Source organism: Apus apus, chromosome 4 (assembly GCF_020740795.1).
Source record: "Apus apus isolate bApuApu2 chromosome 4, bApuApu2.pri.cur, whole genome shotgun sequence".
Taxonomy (NCBI): domain Eukaryota; kingdom Metazoa; phylum Chordata; class Aves; order Apodiformes; family Apodidae; genus Apus; species Apus apus.
Window position 1 is genome coordinate 15,270,570 of NC_067285.1, and position 25,563 is coordinate 15,296,132.

The 25,563-nt window shown below is 37.0% G+C and overlaps 1 long non-coding RNA gene across 1 annotated transcript in view; it reads left to right on the forward strand.

The window, feature by feature from the left end:
- The first annotated feature begins 657 nt into the window (after positions 1-657).
- The window catches only part of LOC127384270 (uncharacterized), a 35,337-nt gene continuing 10,431 nt past the window's right edge, over positions 658-25,563 (forward strand). The window contains exons 1-3 of the long non-coding RNA XR_007889400.1: positions 658-770; positions 20,022-20,412; positions 21,182-21,256. This is a non-coding gene — a long non-coding RNA (uncharacterized LOC127384270). The remainder of the gene's footprint in view (positions 771-20,021; positions 20,413-21,181; positions 21,257-25,563) is intronic.

Genomic DNA, 25,563 nt, shown 5'->3' on the forward strand with positions numbered 1-25,563 from the left:
AGCTGAGCTGTCAGGTCAGCAGTAAGCTCCCACATATAGAAGGGCAATACATGCCCTCTGAGCACACTGATTGTGAAAAAGACACTAGAATATGGAAAGCAACTGCAGAGGGTTGTTCACAAAATCATAGCTGACCTCTCCAGGACTTGGAGGGAGAAAGTAGGTATTAGCTATCTGCATTGCAGTTAAAACACTGCATTGCAGACAGAAGAGCTGAGTTTTGCCCTTAAGATCTAGAAAGTGTTACAAATACAAATGTGTGTATAGCATGACCTGAGAGCTGGTAACACACTCCTTGCATTGCTGCCTAGCAAACCCAGTCAGATTGAGATTTTTAGAGACTTCAGCAATAGTTCCAGCTCTGTTGGTGTTCTTTTCAGCTGGAACCTCCCCACTTAGGCATGGAAGTTACTACCTTTAACATAAAAGTCCTCACTCTAATAATGCAAACTGCTATAAGCAGCTATATGTTACTCTTAAAATAGAACTGATTTTATAGTAGGACTTGGGGCACTCTGATCTTCTGAATCTGGGAAAAAGATGGAGCACTGGACTCTCAGGGTTTCTTTCAGTCCTTATTTCTTCGACTCTGTCATGACCTTTATTATTAGGGGAAGTGAAGGCACAAAGACACGTTAGAAGTCATATGGTGAAGATATCTGTTTGGAACTGAAATATTTCTCAATAGAAAACAGGGTTAATAGAAAACAGACCAAGCTGATCATTGTTAGCTCTGAATCACAGCTTCTTGGATGTGGAAGGCCAAAAATGTGAGTATATTATGTAAAACATTTATCTGCAAACTATTTTGCAATTAAAAAACCACCTTGTATTTAAGGAAAAATTAAATAAGCCTCAAATAACTTCGTGTAGTTTTTCTAGTTCAGTGGAAAAAAGATAATTGCTTTTCACAACAAGTCATCTTAGTGTTTTCTTTTTGATGCCTAAACCTATAAAGATGAGCTGAATTATTCCAGAACTGAAAAATGTCTGAGGACAATGGGCTATATTTTGTAGGTCACAACAAAGAATCTATGTTCAGTATTTCTGCCTTAGTTTGTCTTTATCTCCACCAGCACTTTCAGAGCTACCAAACAAGCTGTGAATAGCTGCTCCTTTAGTCCCAACAGCTGAGGGAGCAGCAAATGGTAAATTGCCATGGCTGTGCATATTCTTGAACACTCACATTTGTTGCTTGTGTTCTTGTTTTTGCTGCCTCTGATCTGATTATATCTGCAAGTGTAGATCTCTATTTATTGCCTATTACTATTCAGCTAATGGCTTAACCTCTCATAATTTTTGTGTAGTTTTTATCGTTCACTACTAAATATATTGCTGTTCATAAACATCCATGGTATGAGAGCTGATACTAAGCCGACTTACTTACACTGATTGGCAATTATTCTAGATAAAAAAGATCACCATTGTGTTTATTTCATGGATCCAACTTTTGGATCAGTTCTTAATTACCCACTTTTGAGCAACTACCAGTTTATTACAGGTGGGGTATCAGCAGAACAGCTGATATGAGCTATCCTGCTCCTGTGAATAGCCAGCATGAGCACTCACCAGGGGAATTTTGGATCTCTGAGGAAAATGCAAGCAAGTAAACTGCAGATATCTTTTTATAGACTTCAGAATATAATACATATATTAAAAAAAACAACATGAATTTCTGCAATAAAACGAAAGCAAATAATATATGACTGATCCTGCACCCTGTGCCCCTCACTGATAACGTCTATGGGGACCCATCTCAGCTTTTTTGAACGGAAGAAAATGAAACTTTAAAACTGGCAGCAGCTGGGTTTTAAAAACACACATTTGTACAAGCTGATTTTCTTTTCTCCAATAAAAGCAATAAATACAATGAATATTTTATACTTTAAAGTAATTTATGTTTAAAGAACCACAAAGTTATTTCCTCAGTGTAATGCCTATAGTTGTATTGCTTCAGAAAACTCACAAACATCTCTATGAGACAGAGAACTATTCAGTACCATGTGAATTCAATCTTTTTCAGAATTGTCACAGCTGGTGGATAGGGAATAAATGACTGAAAGTTTGCAAAGTCTTGTCCTACACTGACAGTGATTTCAGCTATTCATGGGATTGTTTCAGGACTCTCCTTACTAAGTAAGATATTTGATCTGTAAAGACTTTTTAACATTCCTGTTTTTAAAAATACATGGATTTTTTTCACTTTTGAGATGTGTTTAAGGTCTACGTCTTTAACACAGATTTAAAAACATTGAAGTGATGTGCTTTGGGAATTTTGTCCAGGTAGAGAATTGAAGGTTGACTTTGGTGCTTAGGTGCTTTGCTTCAAGATGAACACTAACTTGCTGCCCATATCCAAATAGATATGTAAATAGAAACTGGATTTAAAGGGACTGAAACTAAGAGATTCAGTTGTTATTGCTGCTGTGGAAGTTCTAAAAAAATTAAGGTGCAGTAATTGTGCCATACTAAATCTTTACACAAATGGCAAAAAGCTGAATATTGGCTAACATAGGCTATAATTTCTTCCTCTTCCTTTTGTGCAGCCTGATGTTAGTTGCATATGAGTTGGATGCTTCTGAAAATGAACTATTACATTTTTTTATTTTATTTTTTTTTCTAATGGAAATACTGTGAATGGCTGTAACCAGGTTTGAGGCAGGTCCTGAAACCTTCCAGCTAACGTCTAATAGAGGTCTGTGGAAAGATATTGAAGGGATAACTGTGGTGTGTGATTGAGTTTCACTCTCTCTTTCCTTGGAATTCATCTAGCTGGATAAAGCAAAGAGTCAAGGGGAAGAACAGAGAATAAAGAGATGAAGAAATGTTGAGACAAGATACAAATAAATAATGCTTTAGGAAAAAACCTTTAAAAAGGGGAAAAATATGTTGGAAGTCTTAGATGGGATAACTGTGTTTTATTTATCTGTGTTGCAGCATGTTATGATGCTTCTCTGGCAGACATCCTGAAACTATGTGAGTCTTGGGGAAAGGCTGACAGAAGGATGATGCTGTAGGGGTTTCAATGTTACTGATTTATAATTCTGATTATATTGCTTGGCTAGTGGATCATGTATTATTTCTTCTAAGTGACAATCTGCAGAAGCAGGTCATGTTTTTCTCTGACTTTTGATATTGTTTTGGCATACATGATGGTTTAATATTTTGTTGTTGTTAATGACTTAATTGGTACAAATCTTTACAAGCATTTACATTTTAAAACATTTAAAATGCAAAGAAAAACCTACCAACAACAAAACAATCAGGTATTTTACGTTATTGATCCTAGTTGGTAGATTCCAGTTTGGAGAGATATACACGATACACTACAGCTACTGCTACCCTAGTCAAGTAGCCTGGTCAACTAGGATAGACATTCCCAAGGGTGTTGCCTCTGGCTCTCTCTGTACTGGAGTCCGTATTACAAACAGTCCTGAAAGGGATAATGACTGCTGTATTGGCTTTTGTTATGCAGAGGTAGATGTGAATTTGATGTGAAGGTTTCTTTCACTGACAAACAAATAAAAATGCCCTTTTCTCAGGAAAGGAAGTGGCTTAATTTTGCTATTATACCTGTAATATACCTGTTGTTTGAGTGTTTCTTCTTTCTGAAGACGGCATCACAGGCTCAGTTGTCCCTTGCACGTGGGGTCAGGCTGGTACTGCAGAGTGGGTAAAGTTTGTTTGGATCAACAGAGCTGCTGTCAGTGCAGGATCTGTGTATCAGAGTCATTGTGCTACATCTCAGATATGCATTTTCCTCTCCCCTTCCTCCTGTGACATAGGAGGCAGGGTGTATACTACTGCCAATGTGCCATCAATGAAGTTTCCAAATACTGATTAGCTATTCAAAGTAAGAATGTAGCTCTCTTTTACTCTGACATTGGGTGCAGGGATCTTTTTTTCAGATGGGGAGAAGTGGTAGGGTTTCAGCAGGTTTCACAGGGAACTGAGGAGATGAGAAGTGGATTTGCAGTGGTCTGCCCAAAGAAGGGTTGGAATCACTGCTGCTTGTCACTGTTCTTATTTGCTTGTGTGTATATTTGATGTATACTTGGATAAGCACTTAAATCTTTGCAGCCCATCTTGGTGGTAATGATGAAACTATGCCTATAGAGTGTTCACTGTATCATAGTTTAAATAATCTTCTGACATACATAATGCAGTGTATTTGCTGAGCCCGTATTGATCATCTTCTTTATTGAAAACCACTGAGCTCAGTAACATTCCAGAAAAATGTCAATACTCTTGCTCATTGTATCACAATATCTAGATCCATGTTATTTGCAGACCAAGTGCCTGATTGAATTTCCGATGGAGATAATGAAAATCTTTGTTTGACTTCAATTAAAGTTTCCTCAGACACTCAAGCCTCCAAGCAAATTAACCTATGTGGAAGGAGTAGGTTCATGTGAATGAGCAAACTCTTGCTTAAACTTCTTTGCCTGCAACAAACAAGCATTACAAATATTTCTGAAAGACAGAATAAATCAGAATTTAGGTGTTTTCCAGATGGCTAACACTGATTAGAGAAGATAAATTTGAGCTGGCCTCTGTATAAAAGAAGGTATTTTTTAACTTCTCGTGATTCTCCTTTTCATAGAATCATAGAATCATAGAATCATAGAATCTTAGGGGTTGGAAGGGACCTCGAAAGATCATCTAGTCCAACCCCCCCTGCAGGAGTGAGAGTTGTAGGAGACCTTGGTTTTGTAGGAAAACAAGATTTTCATAGTAACAGAGTTTGTAAAACTAGACTAGGCAAGTGAGGAATCCTTACTAATTGCACGTAAAGACAAGTCAGGAAGCCTGTGACATAATAAGATTTTCTGCTATAGGCAGGCTTAGAACCCTTTTTGCCCATGTGCAGGGAGGAACATGTGGAGAGCCATATTGTAAAGCCTTCTGCATGCCCCAAAGATTTCCATGCATGGCTTACTCTGCACCACTTAGCATGAAACGTTCTCACAGGAAAGCTTCACAGACCTTGGTTTGTCACTTTTTAATTACTGCACACAGACATGTTGACAATGAGAGTTATTCTCATGCATCTCAGTGATTCTGAAAATCTTCTGTTGTGTCTTTTAAACAATTTTAGTAGTAGTGGTAGAAGCACTCCTTAACGTGCCTGTGTTCTCAAGTTCTCTGTCATTCTTTGCTTCTGCTAAAATTGTAATGGTTTGTGGGGTTTTTTTGTTTGTTTTTTTGGTGGTGGTTGTTTTTTTTTGTTTGTTTGTTTGGTTTTTTTTTACCCTCAATGACCAAATACTATGTTCCATTGCTAAATGTCTCCAAATAGTAATTAACCCACTAGTGAACTCACTGAGGAAATGAAGATTATGAGGCAATTTTTCAATCTTGATAGACAGTGAGAAGTAGTGTTTGGGTAACCACTCATGTATAACTGAATATAAAGCAAAAGCTTTATTACTGAACATCCAGAGGAGATGTGTGTGCCTGCCCATTTCAGCTTGAGAGATATGAAATGATTCAGTTTCTTGGGTCTGCTCAGGCTGGTAGAAATACCATTATGGCAACATTTCACATTAATTCATTGGATTTAGCCTTTGGAATTTCCAAAGGTTGAACAATAATGCAGTGACATTTGCTGATGGATTGGGAAAAGGATGTAGCCTGAATCAAGAGTTAAAGACATTCCTTCCAGGTTCTGCATGTCCATAGTTTTAACACACTTTCTTTTCTGCAATTAAGCATGAATATCTAATTACAGCATTTCATTGATGCGTGGTCCTCATGAAATAACTTAGAGACTCTCAAATTTTCTTTAGTATCTTGTCATAGTTGGAAATAAAAATTCATGAAAGTTCAGCAGAATTGCCTAATCTCTCATTTTCCTAAACAACCAGTACTTTGATGCCTTTAGGCTGTTTGGATATTAATTGCATTTGTGGTGTTCATTTAATTTATTGGGAAATTACCCCATTAGTCTATGGGTTTTTCACATCCATTTGCCATGCAACTTTCCTGAGCAGTGCACAATGGGTGCTTTGTGAACAATACAAGAACGCTGTTTAGTTACAAAGTGCTTGAAGGAATCTAGCTCAGAGATCAATCTTCAAACAATTAATTGTTGTGTGCATGTAAGAAGGACTTGAGGGGTTATGTCACTTCTTTTCTCCTTGAGCTGAAATACTGCAGATGAAAACAAGCTGCAGACTGAAAATGTTACTGATAATCTGTGTAAATATTAGTTGGCCAGGCATACACAGTGTTTAAGAGCAGGTACAATTGGTTCCTGCTTCAAAGTGTGACTTCAACTTATAATGTTCATGAAAAATTAATTTCAGAATAATTGCAGACGTTATTTTCTTTTTGCATTAATGAATCCCTAGCATGTTTGCTCAGAAACTTTTAAAAGATAAAACCTCCTACAGGTTTGCCCACTTTCAAGAAAGTCTATGATAGCATATCACAGGGTGTCTTTGGGATTCAGTGAGTAAATTCAGAATTCCTAAAATGATTACTGTAATTACTGCTTTAAAAGCCAGAGTAAAATAAACAAGGAAATCTTTCTATTTTACATAAACAATAGATTATCATACAGAGGAGTACTCTTGCCAGTACAGTCTAATGAATTTAAAAACCCACTTTGTTTTTAAGTATACCACTGAGAAATTTTAAACATAAGGTAAATTTCAATTACTTTATAAAGTTGTTTAATGCTGATAAGAGATGGTAAATCCTTAAGATCTGGAACAAACTTACCCAGCACTTGGCAACTATAATTACCAAAAGGTTAGCTTACACAGGACCTCTCACAGTTTCTCTCTCCTTAACAGTTTTCACACCATCTGAAATCACCTTGTATTTGTTACTATGTAAGCACATGTACCTGGGCAGTCACAGCAGAGCTGCTGAAGTTTATCTGTGCCCTGAGTACCACAGAAAATACACAATAAATTTAATAAAAAACATTTCTCCATGCTTAGTCCACCTTTTTATGTTGTTTTTCTTCCTCAATTCCATTTCACTAACAAAAGAAACAAAGAAATAATTGTGATAAATACATCACAAGATGTCCTTTAAACCCACCATCAACCCTGCACTGTTAATGCTGTTTGAGGGCTGGCTGTACATATACCTAAAGTTCAAACCACAGATGCTTAGTTCAATTCCCGGAGAAACCACAGCAAATTTTTATTTTTTTATGTAGTGAACTTCTTGTATAACATTAGAGTTTAATGCTATTTCTATTTGGCAGGATTGCTTCTATGGGGTTGTTTTTCCCTTGGTATTGTATTTTCACATTCCTGTTAACAATTGAGACAGCTGCCTGCTTCATGGCACTATCCTTCTTTCAAATAGAAAACCACAAAATGTCCTCCCTGAGTGTGTTTTTGGTGTTTTGTGTTTTGTTTGTTTGTTTGGGGTTTTTTTTTGTGTGTTGTTTGTTTGGTTTTTTAAACCCATATTAAAATAATTTGAGAGTTGTCAAATACAGAATATGTGCTTCAGCTACCATTAATTATGGTTTAGGTGACAAACAACAAGGCTATTGAGTTGGTGTATCTATATCTAATCTGAAATATGTTTATTAAACATGGGACAGGAGATAATAGTTGCCATGGGGTCAGAAGGCTATTAGAAGAGAAAGGGGCAACAGAGCTGCCAGTAAAAAGAATGGTTCCAGTCTTTTGTGTTTGGGTAAACTCCTTTCCTTGTTACCTGTGTGCTCTAGAGATGGAAACAAGAGTATCCAAGCCTGTCCTTTACACTTAGAAAATGTCTAGCTTGTTTGCCATGTTTTTGAACACCAGGTGGAGAAACAATTTGGTATATAATTTTAAAAATTAAACTCACATTATGCTTGTGATGACAATATGTAGTATATTTACATTAAAACCCTAAGTTCCTACTATTCCTTAATTAAGAAAATCTATGGAATGTGATTCTGTGTATGAAAACTTTAGCTTCAATGTGGCTTTCATAACCAACAAAAATTAAAATAATTACACACATATCAGAAGCTCGTGTAATTCTTGTAATACCATAATCCTCTTATTTTTAAGAAAAATATTTATATCATTTGTATTTAATTACAACAGCCATATAAAAATGTTTGTAGCAATTGTTTATAAAACATAATAATTAACATAAATACTTTGTCTTGAAACAGTCTTGTCACTTAATGCCATTAGCTGTTTGAAACAGGTATGCAGAGGTAGTAAAAGCATTCAGAGAAGTGTCTGCCCCAGAGATCTTGCAGACCAGAGCCAGAGTCCCAGCAGCCCCCCATGGAGCAGGGCTCCCCAACATCTCCTGCTGTGACCTGTCTGCTCCTGCCTCCCCCCAGGCTGCTGGCTGTGCCCTGGGTGGTCAAAGTCACAGCATCAGGGAGATACTCCCTCCTATTTTTAATCTATTTTAATTGAGTCTAGAAGCTGAAAACCAAACAGCCAACCCCCAAGTGAGCAAAATATTTTCAATAACCTCCAGAAAGGACTTTCCAGGCTGCTGATGATTCACAAACTTAGCTGAGAGTGCCTGATGAAAGGTACCTAGCAGTCATCATCCTTCAGAATAGTTTTCTTGTGGCTTGATGGTGGTGTTATATGTTTTTTGTCTTTTGTTTTTGTTTAAACTCATGGCATATTTAGTAAAACTTCCTCTTTGTCTTGCAAAAATGCTGAGCCCAGGTATCCAAAATGAGCTTTCTTGGCTCCAGCATCTGATGCTCAACATGAATCACAGAAGTAGTACCTGTTGAGAAACAACAAATGCTATTCAGTTTAGCCTCAGCAGACTTTATTATGGTTTTGTTTACTCCTTTCAGTTACAATTATTTTTTTTCTGTGAATGACTGTTATTCATGTTTTTATAGACCAAAGGCATACTTCGGTGTCTTGCATTATAGGTCAAAGGGCAAGCAGTAAAATCCTAGGGCGCAAAACTATCTTTATATCCGATGTCAGTAGGACTTTCACGTAATGTTCCCAAAGAACATTAATAAATTCTGGGCAGAGTGCAACAACACAATGTTACTGCAGACCAAAAGTTGTTATCAGAGTGGTCTAATTAGTATATATACGTGTTCATGTGCTTATGTCAATTATGAGACATCTTGTGAAACAAATCTGTAACAAAACCTTTCTGTGTGTTTTGCTGATAATCAGGAAGCAGATCTTGAGGTGTGGGAGGGAAAGGGTATGTGCTGCATAGATGGAAGGTCAGAGAGAGAAAAAGAAGGCCCTTGCTGGGTTACATTTCCAATGGCTAAGATTTTTACATCCAGAGCCAGATTATCGAATGAGATTTCAGTCCTGGGAGAGTTTCTGCCCACAAAGCCCACCCACTCATCAGCAATGCTTCGTATGTAAAAGTCAACCAAAATCTTCAGCTGTTGCTGGTACACAAAGCAACCTGTGGGCCTTCCCATCATCTGTGATATTAATTGGCAACATAACATCATCCCTTCAGATGAATTCATACACTCAGAATATTGCTTTATCTGACACTGCTGTGCTTTAGCATGAACAGAAGTTAAACAAGCCTATGGCTTATTTCACTTTATCCATTTAGAAATAACAGATTGTTATTTTGTTTCAAGTATAGAAACAGTACCCTGGACTTCTATTCATATTTGCAATAAAATCAGAAATACTTTTCTGGAAAGAGCTTGAAAAGAGTTTAATTTCAAGAGATTATAGGACAGCTCTGGTCTTCTTCAAAAGAAGACAGAATAATAAACAGACATAACTCCTCTTTCACAAACACACTCGCCGACTATCATTTCTAAGCTCTGTTGCTGGAGCAATTCCTATTCCGTTTCCAGCATCCCAAAGAGCAATGACACACAGTACTCACTACAGTGCTCCTCACATCAGGAATAAAAGAAACAAGAGCAAAATAAAAATGAACATGGACAGATTTTCCATTACTCCCATTTTCTAAAGTAAATCTTTTTTCTCTCATGAGCTGCCCCTGCACATAGCTGATAGATGAGTGCTTCCCCTTATTTTAGTTGAACCATCTGTGTTAGTAAGGTTTGCAAGGGAGAGCTCTATTTGGCAACTAAGAACTAGTACTGGTCAAAAAACACAAGCTGCTTTCCCAAACTATTTTTTAAATGTCTTTATTTTTGTTGTATTTTAGAGCACTTCTTTTACTCTGTAAGCTGTAAAAAATATTTTGGCTCTATCAGATCTAAAAATTATTGAAGGTGAGTAGCCAAAGACCCAGCTTTGAACATGGAGCTAGATTTCCTGTCCTCTGCAGGGCTTCTGGATGAATTGGATAATTTTATGCTAAAATTCTAAATATTCCAGTTGGATTCAGGCATTGTTATTGCACATGACATGTTTTCATTGTATGTAGATTATTTGCTCTGCTTTAATGTGTGGTGTTTTTTCAAAAGTATGTAAAACTTGAGTGTTAAGCTGATAATTAGGATGTTCCTTTTAGTGCATTAAACGCGTTTTTTTCTGGCGAGCTTTACATTGAGTCCACTATATGACATTGCCTCAGCACAAGACTTGCCCTGTCGTGTCTTCCTGATTAATTAGAAACAGATTGTAGCAGAGTTTTGACTGGTGGAAAGTGATTGTTACACAGCCAGGGACAAATTATTTTCCCACAGAGCCACTCCAGTATTCTGAAGCCAAGTTTAAAAATATCACGGCATTTGAATATTTACATTCATCCTTCAAAAAAAAAAAAAATAAAAAAAATGAACACATGGAAGAATCTGCAAGATATGGTATTGCTACAACAGCCATTGTTCATTTTGTGGCACTGTACAGAAGCTGATCTAATTCATCAGTTGTTAGAGCTGGCAAGCAACCAGTTTCAGGGCCAAATTCTCTCAGCATCTGTGTAGAACCAGCCAGTATAAAACTGGCAGTGAAATGCAGATGTACAGGTAGGAAACTGCTTATCCTCTTTTATTTTCTATATGGTTTCCTATGTAATTCTTAGGATCTGAGCTTTAGAAGCTCTCTTCAGAACCACACTGAGGAGAAAAAAATTCCAGTATCCCCACATCTGTCTTATGTTGTTTGTACACTCAGTGTCTCCCCGGGGGAAGAAAAGTTTGTAAGAATGTTTCATTTTGGTTTTGCTTCTTCTAGTTCTTATTTTGTCTGTTTATGTTTGTTTATTTACACTACAGAAGCAGGCACAAAAAGAAATGTTCCAACCTGCCTTCTGCACTTAGAGTCATCCTTTCTTCCTGGGAGCTGTTATCCTGCAGACCAGAGTCCTCTTCTAGCTTTTCTTCCTTGGAGAAGAGTGAAGCCTCAGTCTGCAGAGTGGCATGGAAACAGAGGAGTAAAACTTTCAAATAGGTCTTTCTTCCCAGATTTTTACAGCAAACTTGTAGATAATTTGGGTTATTCAGCCTGGAGAAGAGAAGGCTCCAGGAAGACCTTATTGCAGCTTTCCAGTACTTTAAGGGGTCTTAAAAGAAATATGGGAACACATTTTTGAGTAGGGCCTGTAGTGATAGGACAAGGGGATATGGTTTTAAACTGAGAGGGAAGACTCAGACTAGATATAAGAACAGATTTATTTTTTTTTTAATGATGTGGGTGGTGAAACACTGTAACAGGTCCATAGAGAGGTCGTAGATGCCCCATCTCTGGAAACATTCATGTTCAGGGTGGACTGGGCTCTGAGCAGCCTGATGTAGTTGAAGATGTTGATGCTTATTGCAGGAGTTTTGGACTAGATGACCTTTGAAGGTCCCTTTCAACCCAAACTATTATGTGATTTTGTGATATCGTGGTATAGACCATGAAGGACAAAACTATGAAACAGCCCAGGCTATCTATCATCATGTCCATAGGCCACATCTAACCTGTGAAACAGATGTGCTCCATGTGTCCTGCTGTCTTGTATCCTGACTGTCTGTTAACAGGGACATACAGCTGCACCTTGACTCATTTCCCTGTGTAGGGAAAGCAGGGCATGCAGAAGCAAAGCAAATGCCTGGGGTGCCATAACACAAAAGCAGGAGGCAAAGACATTAAAAGTACTCTGGTATCGTACAGTTTACACACACCTACAGAGGCCTTTGTTCACAAGAGAAAAGAAATTATCCAGCAACTTCCTCAAACTAAACTCAAACAGATGTCCTGGCTCCTGGACAGTAAGAATAGGCCTATAGTATAGATGTTCCAGGAGAATTTCTCCTTGGTCACTTAGACAAGATCAAATGGCCTGTATCGCTCAAGTTAGGTACCCTAATCACTAAGGTATATTTATTTTAAATTTGACTTTATATGCCTATTGTGAATGAAGTTCAGAATATGAATCATCTCAGAATCTTTTTTTTTTTTTTTTTTTTTTTTACTACGGCTTCTTACATTGAGTTTTTTTCAGTATCACTTGATTGCTACATTTTCAGGACAAGAGCCTGTCACCGGGATTACATATTTTATAAAAATGATAGAGCTCTTCACAGTCCTATAAAAGGATAATTTTAAATCTGTAATTGTCTTTTTAACCTATTGCATAACATTAATGTGGCAGGAAGTTGATGTTATTTTTTAAAGACTTGCAAAGGTGCAGAGACTTTTTTTTATTCTGTTGTTCACTGGTGCCTAATGCCTGAATATTAATGGATTTTAGTGTCTCTGAGAACTATGTGACATCTTCTGTGGTCAGTCACAAAACAGGGAGCAAAACACAAACAGAACACTAATATTTTGCACAGCACAATACAAAAAACATTTGTACTCCTAAATTTCCTTATGCATATCTGAAATATCAAGCAAAGCATTTCTGGGGCAGCACGTTTTTTTCATGTTTATTTGGAATAACATTTTCCAGTGCAACTGAGAAATCTCTTCCTACATATAAAAATAATTCAAAACGTGTGTATGGGGCACTTAACAGAGGTATGTTTTGTTCTCTGTGTGTTTTAAAATGGCTTTGTTTAAATATGTTACCAGTGGTCTGGGGTGGATTCTTGACAGCTAAATGAAAGTTATTTTGCAGCTGGCACTAGTGTGCTGCTGACAAGCAGCTACAAAGAATGGTGTGTTTGCACAGCAACTGCCTGAAGTATTTGGGAAAAGTATTTTGGAAAAACTGTACCTTTCTCCATCAGGTAACAGAACTGTCAAGTGAACTTGGAGAAAAAAAAAAAGTCAAGAAAGGAAGCTTATAAACATATATTTCTATGGTTAACACTTTCATCAGGTTTTGGATCAAGTCCCTCAGCTGTGCTCCTGCTGAAAAATTGCATCCTGTTATGTGATTTTTAAATCTCAAGTGCAGATGTGCCATTCTTTAGAAACATCACAACTTATCTGCCTGAAGAGAGAATCAAATCTGTGTGAATTCATTAAGTCAAACACAGAACGCTAAGTAGGCATGATGAACCATATGTTTGTCTAAAGATGTGCTGAATCAAATGAATGAATGTTTACAGAAATAAATAGATGTATACACAAGTGACATATCACAGATATCATTAACGGATATTGCACATCCCTTCTTGGATCCAATCCCTTTCTTTACCCTTAAGCTGGGGAACAAACTTAATTAAACTGTAGTAAGTTACTTTCCTCAGTGAAAATTATTTTTTAATACTTTCTCCTACTACAGCCACAGGTTTCTGCAATATAAGAATTGAACTGTCACATAACCTTTTGGTTAGGAAAAGTAAACACATACACATGCTGAAGCCAAAACAGACAGAGGTGTTTTGGATTTTTTTTTTTTCAAGCTATTTTAGTCTCATCTGAAATACAGAAGCAACAGCTGTGAGTTTTAACATACATCCTACTCACAGTACAATCTTCCACCCATCTGTAGAACAGATACAAATATGTTAGGTTTTGTGAGATTTAATTTATATGTATATAACTCTTAGATATACCTAGTTATAAAACAGGAGTAAGGTAACAAGTTTTAATTGCTTCATCTTCTGCTTCATGAGTCTCTTTCCATCTTATTAAGATATTTTCCCTCAATTCTGATGAGGATTTGAAGTCTTAATGATTATGGGTTCCAGCACCCACCTGCAGGATATACTCTTCACTTTCAGCTGATACTACAAATATATTACACTCATTAAGCTGAAAATATTCCCAATTTTACTTTAAAAGAGCAGATGTTTAAGAATTGGGACTTCCATGCCCAACAGTAAACTATTTTTCTACAACTGTGAAAACATCAGGTTTCTAGAAGTTAAAGGACAATGGAACTCTGTGGAATGAAGCCTGATATGGAAACATGCAAAAGTGATCAGACATCTGTAAATAAATCATACATATTTGCAAACTTGAAGGAAATGTAACTACCACATAAGAGTCCCACAAAAATACACTTTAGGTTATAACTGTTAGTAGGATTTCTGCCATATTGTATACAACCATATGTGTTTTAGAGACTGGTTGTGTTAATATTCAGGTAATCACTAAATATAGGAACATGAAAGCAGCTGCACTAGGTCAGATCAGAGTTCCATATGTGTTTTGCACTACCTAGAGAAAGCAGATGCCCAGAAAATAATGTCAGACAGGGCAAGCATATAGGATACTTCCTTCTGAGAGCCTCTAGCCACTTCCAGTTTAGGGCCTTTCTGAAACAGACTTAATTTCTAGCTATTTAGTAATCCTCAATGGACTTTTGTTTGCTTGTTTGTTTTTCCTTTCATTAACTTATCCAGTCCTTTTTAACCTGTATAAGAGATTTCTTTCTACATCAGAGGTTGCCAAGAGCTAAGTGCTGTCCCCCTCTGTCACTTGTATTACTTTAGTAGTAGAGAGAAGCTTTTAAATTTCTTTAGGAAAGAAATTACCTCTGTTTTTATATCAAAGGACATAAAATAATTACTGCCATGCATAATTTACTGATGTTAACAGGAAAAGTGCAATTAGATTTACAGTGGGTTCTCATCCTTAGAATAGATATGTTATTTTGATTAGTAGGCTTCTGTCATCTGTGTGATATACTGTAGCTACTGAAATTTGATTGTGTATTACCATAATAGCAGTGGATAATGTATTTACATGATATGAATTAACAATATTGGCACGGCTCTAAATTTTGTACATCTGTTATGCACCGTTCCCATGGGCTGAAATTCCATACCAATGTGAAAAGTGTATGGTAATGCTAGTGTGTGACCTAGCTGGGGATGGTGACAAGGCAGCTAGAAGGACAAGGTGGCACACCTGCTGGAGATGTGAGAAGGATAACAAGGGTTAATGAATGTAAAGACATTTCAAGAGGATTAAAAAAAAAAAAAGTGTGAAAGCAAGATAACTAAGTTAATATTTTTGCTTTTGTATTTATGAAAAAAGGAGTGTGAGGAAGTTCTGCCCATGGGAGGATATGTTTGAGGGGCTGTCAGATTGCAGTGTCCATAGAACTTCTTTGAGAAGCAAGTAGAAAGAGGAGTAGTGATAAAATCTGACAATCACGGAGGCTTAGTAAAATTGTCTGACAGCAGACCCAAACCAGAAAAGGAACACTGTGTTCTCACAACATGTAATCTAGCTTTCTAACTCATTGTCACCCCACTTAGTAAACGCAAAATTATTCAGTTCATAAGGTAATTAATAGTGATGAAATAAACCCCAAAATGTCAAAGGTCTATTAAGCAGAGTTATACTGACACACACTCAAACCTAAAAAGTCTCCAAACCATAGACACACGACAGTTGGGAGTACCCACCACAAGAATCATCAGTCTACAGCTGCACCATTTCCTAAACCTCTGCGGTGACTACTGCTAAAGACAGGATTGCATGTTAGGTGGGTCTTTGGTCTGATCTATTTCAGCTGCTTTTGTGCTCCAGGTACTCCAGAAAATGGTAGGTGGTACCTACCATCATTTTTGTAAATATGGATACAGACTCTGTTACAAAACAAGAAAGGCTTTTTATATTTTTATCTTCATGACAAATCATTGCAAGTAAGAATCTTCACATAATTAATAATAGCTGTATGTTTTCACTCTGTTGGGCTTTCATAGTGTCATCACCTCTTTTAGGAATAAAAAATGTGCTGTGTGCATAGAAAGGAAAAGACAAGTAAGAGAGTGATTGTTTCTACAGTAGTTAAAAATTGCTGTACAAATATTATTTGTGATCTTCACTCATACTGTGCTGAAAGATACAGCTGTTTCAACAAATCAGATAAGCATGCAGTGAAATAGGAAACAGACTTGGTGGGAAAAAAGTAAAAATTTATATTATGTGAACTGTATGCTTTAAAGAGATGAGCTCCTTTCTTCTTTCTCCACCCTGTTTCATTTTGTAGGCTTCTTTCAGTATCTCTGCTCAAAGGATGACTCTTTGCTTTGTGCAATTAGTATTTGTTCCAGTATGCAGGATACAAGAATATTGAGCTGGTGTTACCTGGATATAGGAAACATTTGTGAATTTTATGTTAATGTGCAAAATATTAAAATGTCTCTGCTGAAGAAGTCTTTGAAGACAGAATTCAATTGGTGTCAGAGGTTTTTCACCTGTGCTATATCAAAGAAAATATTTATTTTATTTTAACTCCAAAAAGCAAAGCTAGTTTTATTAAATTTTAAATTGATTTTTTTTCTCTGCCACAATTAAAAAGTAATAGGACAGAAAACTGGTAGTTTCCTGGATTCTCCTTCTTGCCCTTCTTGAATGTGAGTGACATCTCTCTACACAGGCCCCAGGGATCTTCCTGACTGTCACAACCTGACAAAGATGACAATCACTCTGTGATGATGGCAGCCAGCTCCCTCAGCACCTTGGATGTGTCCTACCCAGTCCTGCAGACTTGTGTTATGTTCAGTTTGCTTAAGGGGTCTACAACTCAGTTTCTGTTTATTGTGGGTAGGAACTCATTCTCTGGACTCTGCCACAAGCCAATTAGAGCTGGAGGGTCTGAGAGAAAAATCTTGTAAGTAAAGACAAAGTGGGTAGCAAACAATTCAGCCTTTTTTATCTCTTTTGTCATTAGGACACAGCAGCCTAATCTTCCTCTTGTTCCAATGACCCTGTAGGAATCTTTCTTGCTGCTCTTTGTGTTCTTTACCAGTTTTGCCTCCCATGGACATGTGGTATGCCTGGTTCTGCCCCTGCACACCTGGGATGTGCTTTTTGTACTCCTCATGGATATATGTCCCCATGTTTATTCTCTGTACATTTCCTTTTTTGTTGGAGCCCAGTCAGGAGTTCCTCGTCTCTTCTCCCAGGTGTCCTCAGCTTCCTGCCCATCAGGACACCCTGTTCTACTTGGAAGAGGTTTTCTTTAAGATCAATCAGATCTCCTGAGTGCTTTGCCTTTCAGGGTAACCTCCTGGGAGATCTTGTCTACCAGTTCCCTAACCAAATACTAAATTAACCTAACTTTAGGTGCTATCTACCTAAAAATCCAGTATCTTTCCATCACAGGCAAATCCTTCTGATTCCAGAAATACTATGGCAACTGTGCACAGATTTCAAACTTCTGTTTGTTTCCCACACTGTGGGCATGGGTGTTCTGGCACATGAAAACTGTCTTCATTCAAGATTCCTTCTCAAGATTCCACCCATTGGGTGGTCCCCCTGGTCACTTTTCTTGTCCCCTTTTTCTCTGTTTCTCTTCAGATGTAGATTTACATGCCTCCCAGAGAAAACTAGTTTAAAGCCATGCTCATAAAGTTAGCACGCCTGTTAGAAACACTGGTCTTGCTCCACTTTTTCAGATGGGTCCCACCTAGCATTTTCCAGCTTCAAGGTTGATAAATAAAAGATGTAGATAAATCAGTGTATTTGCACCTCTAATCTTGACCTTCAAACATTTAAACCTCAACCTGTTCATTTTATTCCTTATCCTTGCAGGTAGGCTCTATGTTTAAAAAATTATTACAAAACAGCATTAGGATGAAAATTTATTCCATGTGTTTGCTCTCCTTTTTCTCTAGCTCTGCAGGTTTTTTTGATGAAACAGCCAGCAGTATATATTTGTTTGATCTTTCAGATTCGCTCTCCAAGCTGTATAGTCTCCACTTTCCATAGCCTGCCTTAGCCTTTATTATTGACCTTATATTTTCTGCTGGGGGGAGATAAAACTAGATAGTGCTAATACCATACTGGTGCAGTGGTTTTTATTTAAAAATTGCTTTCCTGTTGTTGCTGATGTCATTTATTTTCATGATAGGTTGTGTATTTAAATTTGGGTGAGGAAAAAGTTCTATTTCTTAAAATAACCATAACCTTTTTGCTTATTGTCAGAAACTGTCATTTACCATGAGGTTATCACTTTTTCCACCCTCCTGGGCATACATTATGGTACAAGTAAATTGCTGCAGCACATTGATTCTAAACTACTGAATTACTGGTGTCTATCACAGTGTTCAAATGGGTTTGCTCCCAGAGAAACACTTTTTTTTTTTTTTTTTTTTTTTTTTTCCCCCAATTGCTGAGCACTTGAGTAAAAGTAGATTAATAATTTACATTTCAACTTGCTCCCAACATACCCAGTGGCAAAGCTCTCATTGCTTTAGGGACAGAAGAGTCCTGCTTCCTACACAGCGTTTGAGGAGACTCTGTTGTGGACATAACAGAATGAATTACAAGTTCCCATCAATATACCAATCCATGTGTGACAGCATTGTGAAGAAAGCACTCCTTTATTCACTGAACGACAGTAACCAGACTTATTCAGTTGAGAACATTTAACAAGAATGAAATTGGACAGATCTTCCATCATTCTGATAAAGGCTAAAACTAAGCAGAAGCACCAGAAAATATAGGTCACTGATTAATTCACTGAGATTCTGCATTCTTGCTCTGCAATAATCACTTAATGACAAGTTACAGCAAATGCTTCCATGTGATAATTAATTCTGGTTACACATTATTAAGGTCAAAGGAACTAACAGGTTCACTAATGATTTCTATTTTAGAACATGGGACATTTCAATCAAGAGCATATAAAATAGTAAATGTAAGGGAATTTAACAGTATTTACTTGCATAGTACCTGACTAAACTTTGACTGCTGCTCAGCATGTAGAGGTATTAGATGCTGCCACAGCAGTAGATTCTATCACAGGGGAGATAAAATCTTTTTTGTTGAAATAAGCACTTCTAAAGTTTTAATTCCATTTAATTATAGTTCAACAAAAAAATCCTGCACATAGTTAATATAGTAACAGACAGAAGAATAGTTCTGACCTCTCCTGCATGGGAATAATCTACATATGTAGAGAGAAAAGAGGTGTTTTATTTTTAGATAAGAGAATGAAGGGAAAAAGTCTTACCTTCATAATTCTCTGCCATCTGAGGTCTGCTGAAGCTTGAGGACACATGAAGGTTCACAGTTTACTCACTTAGAGAAACCCTTTTCTCAGGTTTTCATGCCCACCATAGTTACTTGGCACTCTAGGTGGACAGGACTATAATGTTAAGGTTACTTGAGGTACCCACCATAAAAGAAGGCTTCAAAGAGATCTGTGTTCAGAGATCTTAACCACTGGGGAACAAACAAGCCTTTATACAGTAATATTTTTTTCCTACCCAGGATTTACTGCAAACCTATCTGCTTTTTCTGCTCATGCTCTTCCTCTTCAAACTGTGCAAACATCTTTGAGAAAGTTTTTCACAAATTCAGGAGATACAAGAACAAGCTAAACTTCTTGAATATGCCTTTCCTAAAGATTTAGACACTCTCAATGAGTAGTAGAACTTAACAACTCTTGGTACTTTATTCAGTTCTTTCTTTACACTATTGAAGCAATTGGAAGGTTTTATATACTGAAAGCTTAGGAGACAATCCTGAGTAATGACAATTTACTATGAATGTGTTAGCACTACTACACCAGTAGGTTGTCTACATAATTAATCATAATATAGACTGAAAACTAGCATCAGCCCCATTGACATCTGTCATGCTTAGCTCTAAATGACAAAATGTAATGTTTATTAGTGTCATCGAACTGCTAAGTCATCTCACTAACAACACTTCCAGATAATATATGTTTATTTATCACCCTGATCCCAATAAGCTGAGCTCTCTCAACTTGAACAAGCTCATGAGAGGTGAGAACATTCCTACCATACTGTTCCCTTTCTCATTCAGGTCCAGAATGAAGCTCCGATCTAATGATGCATGGAATTATGAGCCTGCAAAGAAGATCCCTGGTTTTGACTGCTTCCAACTCACCTCAGCATGGCTGTAACATCTTCACGTGCACTTTGAAACCTTCTACTTACTTTGTAAAGTAATAAACAATGTGGTAGAGCAGCAATAGCATTATACGGAGAGATTGCAGTTTTGCCCTTGGGGAAAAAAAAAAAAATCCAAGAAAATATTTCCTGAGGAAATAGAACTTTTGATGACGTTTTGGGAGGAGAAATCTGGATACTCTTCCCCTCACCTCACTCTGGATGGAATGATGCCTCATGATGTGTTCCTCCTCTCCCTTTCCCCAAATAACTTCACAATGTGTTGGCCAGTTTAAACATTTAAGGTAAGAAGAAAATATTCAGACATATAAAGTTTTTTTGAAAACTGGATAGGCACTGTGTTGGAAGGACACCTGGGTTAATACCTCCACACTGGAATACCTCCACACTGGAAAAGCATCGAGTGTGAAGCTCAGCACCAGTCTGTTCTGTTTGGCACAAAGCAGTGAGGCAAAAAACTGACGGATCACTCAGAGACAGCTGCAGCATAAACTGCTTCTTGTGGAGGTGTTAGTCAAGGAAGGTGCTGTGAGTGGGGGGGACTTCTAGAGAGATGGTGGTTACTGCAGAGGGTGATGCCAAAGCAGGAATGAGAAGGCAAGCTGGAATTATAGAGAAGGTCAGGAATTGTAAGACTAAAGGGCAAGAAGTCCCAAAGAAGTGGGCTTTGCTAAGTCCACTGCTTACAAAAAATCTTGGTAAAGTCAAGATACTTGTATGAGTGTACATGGTCCTTTATCTCATCCTTTTGAATTGTCTGAACTTCTGGGCTGTGGTCTGGCATTCACAAATTAGAGACCAAACACCCTGTAGTCCTGCTGGCTTGATTTCAAAAGTGCTTAAATAACTTTATCAATATAATTGAGGTAACTAAAGGTAGTTTGGACAATTTAATTAACAGGACACAAAATAAAATTTCCAAAATTTTTGTTAGTCTGGCAGAAAAAAGTTCATTGAAATTCTGCCTACCTAAAGTTTCTCTTTGGCTTTCAAAATTCTATATTAGCCAGAAGTTTTTGAATCCTATAGTTTTACCCTCTTCTCCATTTGCAGTCTGGGTGGCTTGGAATTAATAATAAGCGAAACAAATTGCCTGGTGTGTCATCTATTCTGATGCTTAATCATAAGGTAAGTTCAGGCTCATATGTCATCAATCAACTTTAAAAGGCAATAAAGAAAAATATTTAAGGAGCTATATGGAATTTTCAGATGTAAAGGCAGAGTGATCAGCCTTGGCAGGTGTTTTAAAAAGATCTGTCTTCATTGTCAAATCCCACATAAAGCAAAGCTGAAGAAGATTAAACCTCACATTTTGCCACTCTCCTCCCCTCTGACATCTGGTAACCAGATTTCACATACAATGACTTGTACGTGGCCAGTTTTTAACACTCAGAAAATATGTTAATGTGATCCCTTTGCTGTAGTCTATTTTTATAGACACTGAATCTGCTGCAGAATCTCCTGTATTAGCACTTTGCATGCAAAAATCTACTTTTCTTTGCATCTATAGCAATATCATCCTTCATCTTGCCCTCTTTGTCATTGCTCTGATTCAAACTACCCATCTGGCTTTCTCAGAGAGATGACCATTAAAGGGGTTATCACATGAAAATAATCAAATAACCTCTTCTGAATCTAGAATAAATAAAGCCAAATAGTAAATGCAGCAAACCTCCAATGGGAAATCATGCACATAAATTTCAGCCTTTTTTGTTTTGATTTTAGCTTAAAGATGAGGCTACAAGAATAAAATAAAATTAATTTCTTGTATTATTAAAAATTGTCTTGTTATATAAACTTAAAAATCCTAAAACAATATTTGGCTGTGTTTGACTTTTGAAAATTTCTAACTGTATCATCATATAAAAACTGTGGTTGTAGAGTAGATCTGACCATGAACTTCAGTTTGACTGTACTTGTGTTGCATCCACAATGAGGGTTTTTGTCCTGATTAAGAATGGGTAATCTAAATAGCAAAGACTATTTCTAAATGGATATCTAAAATTTGTTCATGAAAACTCAGACATATTACTCTCTGAAAGGGGTTTTGAGGTTGTAATTTACAATGATCAGTCAAACGAGCATTTAGAAATGGAATGTTTATGCAATAAACCTTACTGTCTCCAAGAGCGCCTGGAGAAAGTTGTGGGAGGGTGAAAGGTTTTTTTTTAGCTTTGCTCTGACTCTGCAAATAATTACAGATGTGAAACACAGCCATGAGTTTGACTTTGTCCAGTTACTCTTGCGACCAGTGACACCTACGATGTTCCTGTGCTAAAGGACTATTTATCTCTGTGCGTGTGTTCAGGAAGGACTCTAAGGCTAAGCCGGTATTTCTGCTTACAAAAAAATGGACAGAAAGCTAGTTAAACCTTTTTTCCTTCAGCTTGTTGCAATTCAGTATAGTCATAAATATTTACTGAAAAAGGCATTTGCTGTCTTAGTCAATAAACCTCAATCTCTGCCATTTTCATTTAATGATTCATAAAATACAGTTGTTTCCTATGAATGTGTTATGCTGCCTTTTGCTGCTAAAACATGGATTTCAAAAGAAAAAAAGTCTGAGAAAAGGAGATATCAACTAAAGCCTCAGGGCTTTAGTCAGGGAAATGGTGGCATCTTGGATAGCCAAGCAGAAAGCTGTGTTTCTGTCCCAACAACCAAATGAGCCTTGTAACTTATTTTTAGGTGAAAAAAGGAATGACAAAGTTCCCCAGTGAGGGATAAGTGCTAGAGACTGCATCTTGCCTTAGGATTTACTTTCTTCTCTCAGTTCTTTCTGAGGAAGTGGCATTTTAGCATTTTCATAGCTTTCTTGTAGTTCCCATGAAAATAAAAGGGTGTTTGTTTAAAATGTAAAAGCAAGTTTAATGTATTACCATGCAAGCCCTCCAGAACAAGCAGGAAATCCTAGTATGTGTTGATTAATGGTAAAAGCTACGTATTTTATTTTTCAACAGTGTACTGAAGATTATAATAGGCAGAAGGCAATTTCTTATAGCTCAGTATCAACTCTTAGGTTCTTGATTCACCCAATCTATTATGACTAAATCTATTAAGTCTAAATCTGTTAAGTAATCGGAACTAATCAAACTCATAATCATGAGTTTATACAAAAATACTAAAAACAGTTTAAGACTGTTATATTTTAACATGTGTTTCACTGTTTTGTCTGGTGATCTCAGTACCTGACTCAGTCTTATCTCAGCACTTTCAGATTCCACAGTTTCAAACCTCACTTTATTCAGTTCAGGACAAGTCACTACTGTTAAAATGAGAGTTGAGACTCTCACATATTTGCAGGACACCAGAGACCAAGCTCTGAAACAAAATTACATACAATTACACCACAGTTAAACCACAACTTTCAGCTGTTGCAATGAAATTCTTTGCTGTATGGCTATCTCAGCTTTCTTGTATTTCATGTATAGAAGGACATCCACATACTCTGCCATTTGGAAACCAGTAGATGCCCTTTGCTACACGTAGCTGTTTATAACAGCACTTTATATGGTCTTGTGACAACCCTGATATTTTGCAAATCAGTAATGACATTATAATTCCATTGCTTTTTACTTAAGATTAATTTACCTGTTGTTGTATTTAATTGTATTGAATTATGGAGATTGTTTTTTTCTCTTAAAAACTGGAACAGGTTCTAAACATAGAAGGTACCCAGGATCTGTGTATACAGGGACAACTCAGCTGGATCTAATAGAATCCCACAGGTACCAGGGCTGTGCTGTGTTCAAGGAAAGCATTTCTTTCATGCTTTGTATTGTCTTTTGCCTTCCTGACAACAACTAACATCCAAGTTAATTTTCCAGCTGCTACTTCCATGGTAACATGAAAAGGGTTGTGGATAAATTATAAGACTAATCAGGAAATTCTTCACTCTGTCAAGTGTTCTAGCTCTTCCTTTCTTGAGAACCCACAGATCAACAAACTGGTGTTAACCCTCAGAATTCCCAATGTCTGATGTCACAAGTTTAGTGTAGGCATTACTTCAAATACTGTTGGAAATAGCTTCTGAAGTTGGTTGCAGGCTGCTTATCAGAGATCAGAGGACTCAAGTGGCCTCTAGAAACCTGTTTGCTACTGACACCCCTCCAACCTCTCCCTTGCTAATAGTAAGAATTTTCATGAAAGTTTCTGATTGAGATTTAAAACTTGTCATAGGAGCAAATTAAACTAATAAACTGTATAGGTCAGAGAGGGGTAAGAAACCATTGCCCACCCCTCATGCCACAAATTCTTTGAAAATATTGTTATAATATTATTTCAGAAATCTTTCATGGACTGTTTTTTTCATAGATTATTTAACTCTTACTTTTTTCTTTTCTTTCTCTCCACTTTCTAAAACTATTTTCAGGTGCATTAAGTTCAGCTGAAGAGCTGGGGAAGAGTTGTTCTCTTTGACTGATAAAGCATTACATCAGATGTCACAGATACATCAATTGGGTACTAGGGTTTGGACAAAGAGATAAATAAGAAAGTACACAAGTAACATAAACTTAAAAGCCAAGCTTTTGCGTGGGATTTTTTTGAGGCATTCTTTATGGCTTATTGCACTTACTCAATAATTCCATCAATCATATGCTGCACCTCTTAAATCCAAAATTCAGGGGGAGGAAATGTTCATTTTGTGTTCATTGTGTTACTTAGGCTGAACTCTGACCTCTCTCAAATCAATTGTTTACAATTTCAATCTGAAAAGTATACACCCAAATCAAAAAGTGATTGACAAAAATCTATGCAGAAATGAAATACCTCTGTTAGCAGAGGGCACTGGCAGAGAGGGATCCCAAAGACACATTCTTCAATGTTTAAATTAAAGGTAATCTTCTGAAGTTAATGTGTGTTCTCAATCATAATCTGCAACAGAACTGACCCAAACCATCTTGAATATATGTAGTAAGATGAGGTTAAGAAGGGGAAAACAGTACTAAACAGAAACTTACACTGTTTTTGTGGATATTCCTGATGCTTAAAACACACTAAAAAAAATTAGAATCTGTCTGGTCGAGAAACACATGGAGAACTTTCAGACATAAATCAACAGTAAAATAAGTAATCACAAAAGACAGGTAGGTTTATCAACTTGAAAATCCACTCAGGGAGACCTTGTAACACACAAGATGGGGGGGGGAAGCTGTCAACTCTGATGCCATTTGGGTCACTGTGATTATGTGAAGTTGAGAGTTCAGCATCAAAACATGACTTTTGAATGCTGCAGTGTCATAAACGTCAAACTAATGAAACCATTTAAGCCAGTGAGTGATGTGGGGAGCCAGCCTCCATTGCAGAAATGAACATTAACCACAGAACACCACCAATCAACCACAGTCTTTTTTCTTCTTTTTTTTTTTCCCAGTCATACACTCTTCTTTTTTTCTCCTACAATCATAAGAAAAACTTCTAGCTGCTTCAGTATA